The sequence below is a fragment of the Antechinus flavipes genome, chromosome 3 (genome assembly GCF_016432865.1).
Source record: "Antechinus flavipes isolate AdamAnt ecotype Samford, QLD, Australia chromosome 3, AdamAnt_v2, whole genome shotgun sequence".
Lineage (NCBI taxonomy): Eukaryota > Metazoa > Chordata > Mammalia > Dasyuromorphia > Dasyuridae > Antechinus > Antechinus flavipes.
Genome location: NC_067400.1, coordinates 521885730 through 521899110, shown reverse-complemented (window position 1 = coordinate 521899110; position 13381 = coordinate 521885730).

Sequence of the window (13381 nt, the reverse complement as noted above, 5' to 3'; positions counted from 1 at the left end):
AAGAGTGGAGAAAAATCTCCCAATGTGTACCCAGATCCTTTGTGTTACATAAGAGCTTCTGACACAAGGGATTCCCACCCCGCCTCCCCACCTCCACCCCCTGCCCAGAGTTATGGACATAAAAAGGTATAAAGATTCAGGTACACAATTCATTTAAACAAAAAATTATCTTGCTTGATACTTTTAAATTACCATTCTAATGGTTGTTAGATGTATAAAATTCTTCAGAAATGCAGTCACCATTACAAAAACTGTCTCAGACAATGGGAAAGATACAAGATTTAGATAAGCCCTGGTCCATACTCTCTACCTTCATACTTCTCACAGTCTGGTAAATAGACAAGCTATCAACCCAGATAACTATTTTATACAATATTACAGAACTGCATCAGAGAAATACAAGCCCCATAGTCTATAAGGTCAGAAAAGGAGTCCATTACCAGCAAGAAGATTATCCAGAGAAAGTTGTATTGAGTTGAGAATGGGTAGGGATTGAGGCAGCTAGATGGTGCAGTGGATAGAGCACCAGCCCTGGAGTTAGGAGAACCTGAGTTCAGATCTGGTCTCAGATACTTAATACTTCCTAGCTGTGTGACCCTGCCACTTAACTTATTCTTGAAAGTTTTTATTTGGAGGTTTCTTTCAGGAGATAAAGTGTATGGTTTTTTTGTTTTCATTTTGCTATTGAGTACTAATCAGCCTGGGTTAGTGACATTTATGAGTTCCACATTAGCTAGCATAGGATATAGAATATTGGTCTTGGAATAAGAAAGAACTGTGTTCAATCCTGCTTCAGACACTGGATCACTTAATCTCACTCAGCCTCAATTTTTTCATCTATAACGTGAAATATGATATATAGAGTTTTTATGGTTGAGGTTGTCAAATAGTCTAATGACTCTTAGATTCTCTTATCTCAACCTATTTTCTAGGCCACTTGTTTTTGATAGTAAGTGATTTATTTATAATTACTGATATTTTTTCAGCCCAATTTTGTTCTAGTATTTCTTCTTCTCATAGAATCATTGATATCTGTCTGAACCAATTTAATTTTCAAACTCTATAATTAAGTTAGACCTTGTATCTCTTTTACTAGGCTATTTTCCAATTCTTTCCTTTGCAATACTTACTTACTTGCCCTTTTCCCTGGAGCTCACATTTCATTTATGTGAGTATTTTTTCATTCTTCTTTCATTTCTTCCAAAAATTCCAGTAGAAATTGTGTCAAATCCTGCTTTCTTTGAAACTTTGCTTGTTGGGGATTTGTGTTTTGAGCATCCCTGGCTCTATATTTCTTTATCATTCATGTTTGGTTGTGTTCACTTTTTTCCCAGCCTTACTTCCAGAATTGACTCTTAGACAGTAAGGGCTAGGGTAATTATTGTTATACTTGTATTACCCCAGTGCTTAGCATAGTGCTTAGGACATAGTAAGTATTTAATATTTGTTGGCTGATGAAGACAGAGACCATGTCTTAAACTTTTTATTTCCCCTTTCTCCTAGCAAAGGATTCTGCATGCAGTTAAATTGAATAGAATTAAATTGAATGAGCCTATTCCAAGATGGAAGGTGTATGAAAAGTAGAGCCAGAAGCCCAATCACAGGAAGGTAGGGTGGACCTCAGTTTCAGCTGTTTCCCTCTCTATGAAGATAACCTGCTGACCTGGAGAAGTTTCTAATATGCAATCAACATCTGACAAGACAGACTAATCCCCTTCCAGGAAATGTTAAATTGAGCATCTGAAGCAAAGGCACAGTACCAGTTAGTCAAGATGCATTTATTAAGTGTTTATTTTGTGTTAACTATTGTGCTGATATAAATTCCTGGATTGTTCCTTTTTTTAAGTCTTTTTTTGAATTCTTTTAACCTTCAAAGTAGGAGAGACTTTTGCTTCAAAATCCTCCTCTCATGATGAACCTAGTTTTCTCTATTCCCATGATATTACCATTGAACTCCCAGGAATTCTGGGGATATAAACACAAATATAAACAAAAAGATAGTCCCTACTAGAAAGAAGCATACATTCTAAAGTGGGAAGTTACATAAAAGAAAACAGAGAGGATTCTGGGAAAATGGCAGAGTAGCTCAGAAAATTCCAAGCTCTCCAGATCTCCCCCATAATCAAGACAAAATAATACCTCAGAGTGAATGTAGAGCTGCAAAAATAAACAAGAATTGAGGCAGAACCATGGTCTTCCTGGGATAATGGAGAAGATGCAAACAAAGATACCAGGAGGGAAGTTTTGCCGGTGTGGAGTACAATCTACCTCCAGCCTAGGTCTGCTGAAAGCAAGTGCGTGAGCCGTGGGGCTAGCTAGATTGAGAGGAAGCTTCAGTCCCAGTCACAAAAATTTTCACCTCCCAGACAGTGTGGGGAATCTAGCATCTCAGTCAGAAAAGATTGAGAAAAACTCTACTGATAAGGGATGCCAGGTCCAGCTGTGCTGCTAAAGATGCAGTTCTGGGAGTGGCACATGCCCAGTGAGTGCAAAGGCAGTGGGGCAGAGTTGCTGCTGGGTGTGGACACTAAAAGGAGGATGAAGTTCTTGGTTTTAATTCCAGGTCAGAAGGGAGAACTGAAGGAGGATCTAAGGCCAGAAGCATCATCCCCCTCCTTCCAGCACTAAAAAACTGCTATTTTTTTTTTTTTGAGCAAAGGAAAAAGAACCCATTAAAAGTTACTATATGAATAGAAAAGACCAGGGTTCATCTTGGGAGGGAGATACTGAAGCAAAAAAAAAAAAAGTCTTTCTACCTTGTAAGTTAAAAGAATTCAAAAAAGACTTTTAAAAAATCAAGGAAAAACAAGATTATGAAAAGAAAGCCAACCAACTAAAAAAGGAAATCCAGAATCTTTTAAAAAAATTTTTTTGTTATAGCTTCTTATTTACAAGATATATGCCTGGGTAATTTTTCAGCATTGACAACTGCAAAATCTTTTGTTCCAATTTTTCCCCTCCTTTCCCCCACCCCTTCCCCCAGATGGCAGGTAGACCAATACATGTTAAATATGTTAAAGTATATGTTAAATACAATAAATGTGTACATATCCATACAGTTATTTTGCTGCACAAGAAGAATCAGGCTTTGAAATAATGTACAATTAACCTGTGAAGGAAATAAAAAATGTAGGCAGACAAAAACATTTGTTTGGAAATGCTATGTTCCCAGAGTTCTTTCACTGAGTATAGTTGGTTCTATTCATTATTGAATAAATAGAACTGATTTGGTTCATCTCATTATTGAAGAGAGCTACGTCCATCAGACTTGATCATCATATAGTTGTTAAAGTATATAATGATCTCCTAGTCCTGCTTACTTCACTCAGCATCAGTTCATGTAGGTCTCTTCAGGCCTTTCTGAAATCATCCTGTTAGTCATTTCTTACAGAACAATAATATTCCATAACATTCATATACTACAATTTATTCAGCCATTCTTCAATTGATGGGCATCTACTCAGTTTCCAGCTTCTGGCCACTACAAAGAGGGCTGCCACAAACATTTTTGCACATACAGATTCCTTTCCCTTCTTTAAGAGGAGATGCAGAATCTTAAGGAAGACAATGATTCTTTGAAAATGAGAACTGGGCAAATGGAAGTCAGTGAAATTATAAGAGATTGAGAAGTAATAAAATAAAATATAAAGAATGAAAAAATCGAAGAGAATTTCAGACATCTCATAAGAAAAACAACTGAGCTAGAAAACAGATCAAGAAGAATAAGCAAGAATAATTGAACTACATGAAATCTGAAATCCAAAAAATAATGTTGATACTATGATATAAAAAAAATTAAAGAAAATTGTCCTGAAGTGTTAGAATAAGAGATCTAATTTAAAAGGAAAAATAAGGAAACTACACTATATGTCAGACATTTAATCAATATTGTTTTTGACTATTTAAAGTAACTAGATAGTATAAAGTTGGAATATTGCTGTGGTATATAAAATAATGAGTTCATGGATTTAGAAAAATATGGAAAGGCTTGGACTTATGAAGGAAGATGTTATCCACCTTCAGAAAAAGAGGATAAACAAACATAGTACAGTCTTACATAGTGAATATATGTATGATTATAGATATTTATGTATATGTACATATGTGTGTATATGTGTGTGCATATATAAATATAAATGAACTTAATTGTAGCCTTCTTGGGGGAAAGGGTCAGGAAGTAAAGGGGGAAAAAATAAAGTAAAAAGTACACAGCAGAGAATAAAAGAAAATCTACAAGGAAGCAAAGAAAATATGGATAGCTCTGAACACAATGTATTTATTATAATAAAATTATATTATTATTTAGGTTTTCTTGAAATGGAAATTTATTATATTTTGAATCCCCTTCTATGTTCTGCTCTTCTGAAACAGCAGATGAGAATATGCACACGTACACCAAATCTCTAAAAACTGTCCACTCCTTTTCTGTTCTGTTGTTGCCAACTGTATGTTGGCTCAATTTACTCTTCAAGTTGGCAATAAATGGTCCTTCTGAGAAGCATTCTAATCTATTGACTTAATTCTTCTGGTAGTATTTTTGCCTTGAAACTGCCGCTTTTGTGGAATGTGAATATTTAGCTTGGAGAGGATAAATCTATGATCAGTCCAGCACTCTGCACAACATCTTCCATATGTGAACCATCAGTAATAGCAAATAAAGAAGTTTTGAATCCTGTGGATAAGTTCACTTTCCTTGTAGTATACTTCCTAGGGATGTACACATAGATAATGAGAAGATAAACACATTGCTAGAGCTAGCTCAGTGTTTAGGAGGCTCCAAGGCAAGGTATGGGAGAGGACAGGTATGATTGACTATCAAGGTGAAGGTCTACAGAGCTACTGTGCTGACCTTATTGCTGTATTCTATGAAACCTGGACAGGATACCAACACCATGCTAGGAAACTGAATCACTTCCAATTGTTGTCTTAGAAAGTTTATGAAGATCACCTAACAGGATAAGATACCAGACACTGCCGTCCTTTCTCCAACTAAACTGCCAAGCATTCCAACTCTAGTGCAAAGAGTTCGATTCTGTTGGGCTGGCCACATTGTTTGAATGCCAAATGGACATTTGCCAAAAAGATTATTTTATGGAGAATTCACACAGGACAAGGACTCACACAAGGTGGTCATGAAAAAAAGTAATACAAGAACACTCTCAAGGTCTCTCTTAAGAATTTAGAATTAACTGTATGACATGGGAGACACTGGTACAGGAGTGTCCAGCATGATGTGTCCTCATTTGAGAAGATACTGTGCTTTATGAGCAAAGTAGAATTGAATTAGCTCAGAAGAAATGCCAGATGTGCAAAGTTAGAAAAGCCACCCCAAATATTCATAGAAACTGTGTCCAACCTGTAGCAGAGCATTCCAAGCTTGTGTTGGTCTGATTGGCCACAGCCAGACACACTGTAACTCAACTAACATAGTAATGTCATTTTGCTCTTCTTTGAGAATGAAGGACCACAACTACCACATTCTGTTGTGCACACATAATCAGGTTTTTTTCTTTTTCTATTTTGTATTTGTTTTAAATAAATAAAATAATAAAAATGAAGCTTCTGAACATAAAAAATAAAACTGAAAAAAAGGAGGGATGAGAGAAAGAGAATATACATTCTTTATAAGAACAGAGTAGAAAGAGAAGTCTAGATAAGAGACTGGAAAGGAATGGAATGAACCCTTTTTTAAAATAAAAGAACTAATAAGAAGGGCAATAGGGGAACAAGGTTTTTAGAAAGGTGAGAAGTGACAGTGAGAAAAATTATTATTTTACAATTCTATTAATAGCCAATTATTCAACTGAAATTCAGGCTTTTCTTCTTAATTTTCTCATTAATTCTTAGTCCCTGTAAAAAGTCAGTCTCTGAAACTGATTGAGAAAGATATTATTACCAATAGCTCAATAAACAGATTCTTCAATCTTGGACAGGATGCTACCCCAGCCAATTGGGAGACTTAACTTTTGTTTAGAGTACGAACAGAATCTAGTCCAGGTGAATTCTTACCCTGGAGATTCTTTCAATTTCTATTTTACCATCTAGTTCTAGAATATCAGGACAGTTTTCATTGATAATTTCTTGAAAGAAGATGTCCAGGTTCTTTTTTTTTTTTTTTGATTGTGACTTTCAGGTAGACCAATAATTTTTAAATTACTCTCCTGGATCTATTTTCCAGATTACTTATTTCTCCAGTGAGAAATTTAACATTTTTTCCTTTTTTTGTTTTTTTTTTGGTTTTGCTTTATTGTATCTTTATTTCACATAAAGTCATTACCTTCCATTTGCTCAATTCTAATTTTTTTCTTTTTTATTATAGCTTTTTATTAACAAAACATATGCATGGGTAATTTTTCAACATTGACCCTTGCAAAAACTTCTGTTCCAACTTTTCCCCTCCTTCCCTCCACCCCCTCCCCTAGATGGCAGGTAGTCCCATATATGTTAAATATGTTAAAGTATGTGTTAAATACAATATAGGTATACATATTTATACAGTTGTCTTGCTACACAAAAAAAATTGGACTTAGAAAGAAGATAAAAATAACCTGGGAAGAAAAACAAAAATGCAAGCAAACAATAGCAGAATATAAATGCTATGTTGTAGTACACACTCATTCCTCAGTGTTCTTTCTCTGGGTGTAGCTAATTCTGTTCATTACTGATCAGCTAGAACTGATTTGGATCCTCCCATTGTTGAAGATAGCCGCTTCCATCAGAAATGATTTTCATATAGAATTATTGTTGAAGTATATAACGATCTCCTGGTTCTGCTCATTTCACTTAGCATCAGTTCATGTAAGTCTCTCCAACCTTCTCTGTATTCATCCTGCTGGTCATTTCTTACAGAACAATCATACTCCATAGCGTTCATATACCACAAGGTATCCAGCCATTCTCCAATAAATGGGAATCCACTCAGTTTCCAGTTTCTATGCACTATAAAAAGGGCTGCCACAAACATGATACCACTACATACCTGTCAGATTGGCTAGTATGACAGGAAAAGATAATACTGAATGTTGGAGGGGATGTGGGAAAAGTGGGACACTAATGCATTGTTGGTGGAATTGTGAACACATCCAGCCATTCTGGAGAGCAATTTGGAACTATGCTCAAAAAGTTATCAAACATGCCTTTTGATCCAGCAGTGCTACTACTGGGCTTATATCCCAAAGAGATTTTAAAGGAAGGAAAGGGACCCACATGTGCAAAAATGTTTGTGGCAGCCCTGTTTGTAGTGGCTAGGAACTGGAAATTGAGTGGATTCCCATCTATTAGAGAATGGCTGGGTAACTTGTGGTATATGAACCCTATGGAGTATGATTGTTCTGTAAGAAATGACCAGCAGGATGAATACAGAGAAGGTTGGAGAGACTTACATGAACTGATGCTAAGTGAAATGAGCAGAACCAGGAGATCGTTATATACTTCAATAATTCTATATGAAGATCATTTCTGATGGAAGCAGCTATCTTCAACAATGGGAGGATCCAAATCAGTTCCAGCTGATCGGTAATGAACAGAATTAGCTACACCCAGCGAAAGAACACTGGGGAATGAGTGTGTACTACAACATAGCATTTATACTCTGTTATTGTTTGCTTGCATTTTTGTTTTTCTTCCCAGGTTATTTTTATCTTCTTTCTAAATCCATTTTTTTTGTGTGTAGCAAGACAACTGTATAAATATGTATACATATATTGTATTTAACACATAGTTTAACATATTTAACATATATGGGACTACCTGCCATCTAGGGGAGGGGATGGGAGGAAGGAGGGGAAAAGTTGAAACAGAAGGTTTAGCAAGGGTCAATGCTGAAAAATTACCCATGTATATATCTTGTAAATAAAAAGCTATAATTTTTAAAAAAGCAAATCCCTTCTTCCTCCACAGGTCTGAGAGGTAAACTATCCCATGTTCTTCTAATTTATTTATAATCTCATTCTTTATGCCTAGATCATGAACCCATTTTGATTTTATCTTGGTATACAGTGTTAATTGTGAGTCCATGCCTAGTTTCTGCCATACTAATTTCCAATTTTCCTGGCAGTTTTTTGTCAAAAAGTGCATTCTTATCCCAAAAGTTGGGGTCTTTGGGTTTGTCAAGCATTAGAATGCTATAGTTATTGACTATTTTGTCCTGTAAACTTAACTTATTTCACTGATCAACTAGTCTATTTCTTAGCCAATACCAAATGGTTCTGATGACTACTGCTTTATAATATAGTTTTAGATCAGGTACAGCTAGGCCACCTTCATTTGATTTTTTTTTCATTAGTTCCCTTGAAATTCTTGACCTTTTATTCTTCCAGGTGAATTTTGTTGTTATGTTTTCTAGATCATTAAAATAGATTCTTGAGAGTCTGAAAGGTATAGCACTAAATAGATTAGTTTAGGGAGTATTGTCATCTTTATTATATTCGCTCAGTCTATCCAGGAGCACTTAATATTTTTCCAATTGGTTAGATATGACTTTATTTTTGTGGAAAGTGTTTTGTAGTTTTGCTCATAAAGTTTCTGACTTTCCCTTGGCAGATAGATTCCCAAATATTTTATACTATCGACAGTTATTTTAAATGGAATTTCTCTTTGTATCTCTTGCTGTTGGATTTTGTTAGTGATATATAAAAATGTTGATAATTTATGTGGATTTATTTTGTATCCTGCGACTTTGCTAAACTTGTGGATTATTTCTAATAGCTTTTTAGTAGAATCTCTGGGGTTCTCTAAGTACACCATCATATCATCTGCAAAGAGTGATAATTTGGATTTTGCTTTTTTTAAGCCATTATTTTCCTAGTTAGTTTTTTGTGTTTCCTTTTGTAGTACTCTCAATTCTTTTGCTAATTTTTTCTCTATCTCTCTTACTTGATTTTCAAAATCCCCTTTGAGCTCTTTCATAGCTTTTTCTTAAAGGTTTTGGAGGTAGGAGTTTTAACTTTGTTGTCTTCTGAGTGTGTGTTTTACCATGGTAATTTTCTATGGTTAGAAATTTTTTTTGTTGTTCCTAGACTATTATTCAGCTTTTAACTCTTTATGAAAGTAAGGCTCTGGCCAGTTCCAATGATCTTGTGATGAAAAGAGCCATATACACCCAAAGAAAGGACTGTGGGAACTAAGTATAGATCACCACATAGCATTTTCACTCTTTTTGTTGTGGTTTACTTGCTTTTTATTTTTTCTCATTTTTTTCATTTTTGATCTGATTTTTCTTGTGTAGCAAGATAATTATATAAATATATACACATATATTGGATTTAACATATTTTAAGATGTTTAATATATGTTGGATTACTTGCCATCGAGGGTGAGGGAAAGGAGAAGAAAATTTGGAACACAATGTTTTGCAAGAATCAATGTTGAAAAATTATCCATGCATATGTTTTGAAAATAAAAAGCTTTAATTAAAAAAAAAAGAAGAAGAAAGTAAGGCTCTGTTTCCAGAGTGGAAAGTACACTGTTCCAAGCTCCAGGGATTTTGTGCAATTGTTTTCAGAGATCCTTCTAGATACCTGACTACAAGCACTCTTTTCTGCTTTCAAACTGATAAGACTCTCCCCGCCCCATTGTAGCTGTAAGATCTAGTGTGCTAAAGCAACATAGTCCTGCTTTGCTGATGCTAGGGGCCGGAGCAGGGGTGGGGTTGTGGTGTTGTGACCTATGCTGGGATTGCATACTGGATTCCCAACCTGTTGCCACAAAACTTTTCTGCTGACCTTCCAAGTCCTCTTTGGTGTCTCTGGGCTGAGGAGTCTGGAAGCCACCAGTAGTGTTGTTGATTCCCTAAATCAGTTCCTGCTTTATTGGTATGGGTCAGGACCAGAGGTGGGGCTGGAGCCAGCCAGGCTGGGGCTGTGCTGGCCTGGCTTACACCAGGTCTGCATGCTAGACTTCAACCCTAGTATCACATACCTTTTCTGCTGACTTTTAAGTTGTCTTCAACTGGGAAATGTTCTATTTCATCTTTTGTGTTCTGATGCTTTAAAATTCATTTAGAGTCATTATTTAAAAGAATTTGAAGTAGTTTAGAGGAAAGATTGAGCGAGTTCCTGCCTTTATTCCACCATATTGGTTCCACCTCCAAATTCTTTCTCTAGGGAGTACCTTATACCTCTTAATTACAGTGACCCAATTTATGAAGGAAAAAGTCAACCAGAGTGGTCTGGATGAAAATCATGGTGATAACAGTAGAAAGAGCTGAAGACTTCTAGCCTATCTCCTCATTAAAATTTCCACCAATCAGGGCTAAATTTCACTTGCCAGGGCACTCCCTTTTACAAAGATATTTAAGACATTCAGTATTTTTGTAGGTTTGTCTTTAATTAATGAGAGACACCACTGATCATCAATTTATTAATTGCCAACTAATTAATAAGTTGATTATTACTTACACAGAAATGCTATCTCTCAGGATTTTTCATTTGTCATACAAGGCAAGTGACAATCTACTTCAGAGCAGTCTTTCTCCAGGAAGGCTCAATAAATAATCCAAATGGCTTCATATAAGCACAGATGGCTTGACTTAGCCCATTTCCAGCTGTTATAAGTTCAAAGATACTGAGTGACACCATACTGAGTGACAATCAGGACCTAAAACTGACCATAATGGGCTGGAACATTGGTCAAAGCTAATAAGATGAAACCATAGGGATGAATGTAAGTTTTATAATACTTCTTAGGTTTTAAGTCATTTTTATCAGTACAAGATTGGAGAGGTGGGGCTAAACAATTGTTTATTTTAAGACAGTTCCAGAGTTCTAAGAGACTGAAAACTCAATGTGAATCATTGTGTAATTCAGCTTCTACGGGTGTATGGGTGTTCCAGGAGGTTTAGTGTCTCTGGGGTGAAAGCTTGTTGGGCCCTTTTGGGGAATGCTCATCCATGTTTGGTCCACCTGCCACCCAATTCTCACCCTTGGCTCCAGCAGCCACTCCCCATTAAACCATCTCAGCAGATGGGCTAAACCAGAGTGAAATTAAAAGAAAGGATCCAAACCTATCTATAGGTTACCATTTACATAAGATACCTTTTCCTTTCACAAACTCTCTGACAGCATCTACTTGAATACCGGCAAGTGACAGAGAATTCATTCTCTACCTCAACAGCTCATTCCACTGGGGTCAGCTTGGAATGGTAGGAAACACTTAAATTGCTGTGACTACTACTCCTGCCCTCCTTGTTTAATTGGTTCTACCTCTGCTTTCTGGGTCAACACAGAACAAATTTTCCTCCTCTGCCCCAGAAGGGAACAAAAGGCAAAGATTATGCGTCCATCTTCCCCTTCCCCAGCCAAGTCTCATTTTCTTTGGTAGTAGATAATGGAAAGTAGGGAAGAGATGAGACATTTTGTGATTGAAGCATGTTCAGGCTTTGTTGAATTTGATTGGGGGGGGGGAGGGTTGAGTCTAGTTGGCTGGGAAAAGGGTAATTCCAACAAGAAGGAAGTCAAGAAAAGGAGCATATTTGAGGGGAACAACTAGATTCAAAAGGAGAATAAGAATAAGGAGCCATTGAAGGTGACAAAGAATGGTCAGAATTAAATTGACCACACAGTGGCATGGAGGCTAAGGGAGGAGAGCATCTACAGAGAGAGGGAGTAGTCAAAAAGCATTAAAATCAGCAAAAGTGTTTAAGACTGAAACATGAAGAAAAATCATTGAATTTGGTTCTAAAGCTATTATTGGAGGCTTTGGAGATTACTTTCAGTAGAATGGGGAGAGCAGAAACCATGAGTGGACTAGAGGGGGAAAAGAGGAGGAATTGGAAATTTCTTCAGCCTTAACCTCTCTTCTGACCTCCAGTTTTGCATAGTGAAAATATTAAATCAAATGTCCCATAAACATCTCAAACACAAGTCCAAAATGATATTCATTATCTTTCCCCCAAAACCCTCCTTTACCCTTATCTTCCCTAGTACAATTAAGGGTACCACCATCCCTACAGGTACCAAGTCTTGAAACGTTAGTGTTTTTCTGAAGTCTCACTCTCTCAGCTCCACCCCAAATCCAATCTGTCAAGTTTACTTTAAAAACATTTCTTCTATATATACACTACATTCTCTCCTGACACTACCATCCCTCTGGTGTGAACTCATCACTAGATACATGGACAATTCTAATGGCTTGTTGGTTGGTCTCTCTACCACAGAGGGAGACCATTCCACTCTCTCCACTCCAGTCCATCCTTCATTCAGCTTTCAAATCAATCTTCCTAAAATATAGGTTTGACTGTGTCACCTTCTTCCCAACTCGATAAGCTCCAACAGCACCCTACCATCTTCAGTGTCCTCTGTTGGGTGTTCAAGGCCCTTCATGGCCTATCACCCTCCCATAGCTCTTCAGTTTTCCTATACTTCATACCTGACATGTACTCTGAGATGCAGTGACACAGGCATTTCATTGGCCTGGAACACCCTCCCTCATCATCTCAGCCCTGATTTCCCTGACTCCTTTCAAGGCCCAGATAAAATCTCACTTTCTACAGGAAGTCTTTTCCATTGCCTCCTAATTCTAGTGTTTTCTCTCTGTATTTCCAGTTTATCTTGTATACAGTTTTTTTGTACAGAGTTGTTCTGAACGTTTTTTTTTTCCCTTGTTAAGTTATAAGCAGGGACTGCTCTTTGACTTTCTTTGTATCCTAAATGTTTAGTATAGTGCCTGCCACTTTGTTGTTATTTAGTGGTTTTTCAACTGTGTCCAACTCTTTGTGACTCTCTTGGGGTTTTCTTTTTTCTTCTTTTAATTTTATTTGAGTGATTCTTGATGTCTTGAAGTCATTAGCTTCCAATTGCCCAATCCTAATTTCCAAGTAATTCTTTTCTCTAGTTAGCTTTTGTACCTCCTTTTCCATTTGGCCAACCCTACTTTTAAAGGAGTTGTTTTCTTCAATGGATTTTTCCCCCATTTGGCCACTTCTATTTTTTAGGGAGTTGTTTTCAAATTTTGTGTTTCCTTTCCAAACTGTTTAATCCTTTTTCATAATTTTCTTACATAACTCATTTCTTTTCCCAATTTTTCTCCTATTTCTCTTGTTTGATTTTTTAAATCCTTTTTAAAGCCTTTCAAAAAGGTATTTTGGGCTTGAGAACATTTTATATTCCCCTTTGATGTTTCACATGTAGGTATTTTGACATTGTTTTCTTCTGAGTTTGTGTTCTGATCTTCCTTGTCACCATAGTAGCTTTCTATAGTCAAAGATCTTTTGTTTTTTGCTGATTTTTAAAAGTTGAACTCTGCTCCTGGGGTAAAAGGGTACTGTCCCAAGTTCTTGCACTGAAGGTCAGAATTCTGGTTCCTGGGGCCTCTGAGGCTGAAGGACAATCCACTGTGTTAGGATGGCCTGTCCTAGAGGCACCTGTGCCTTGAGTTTCAGGGC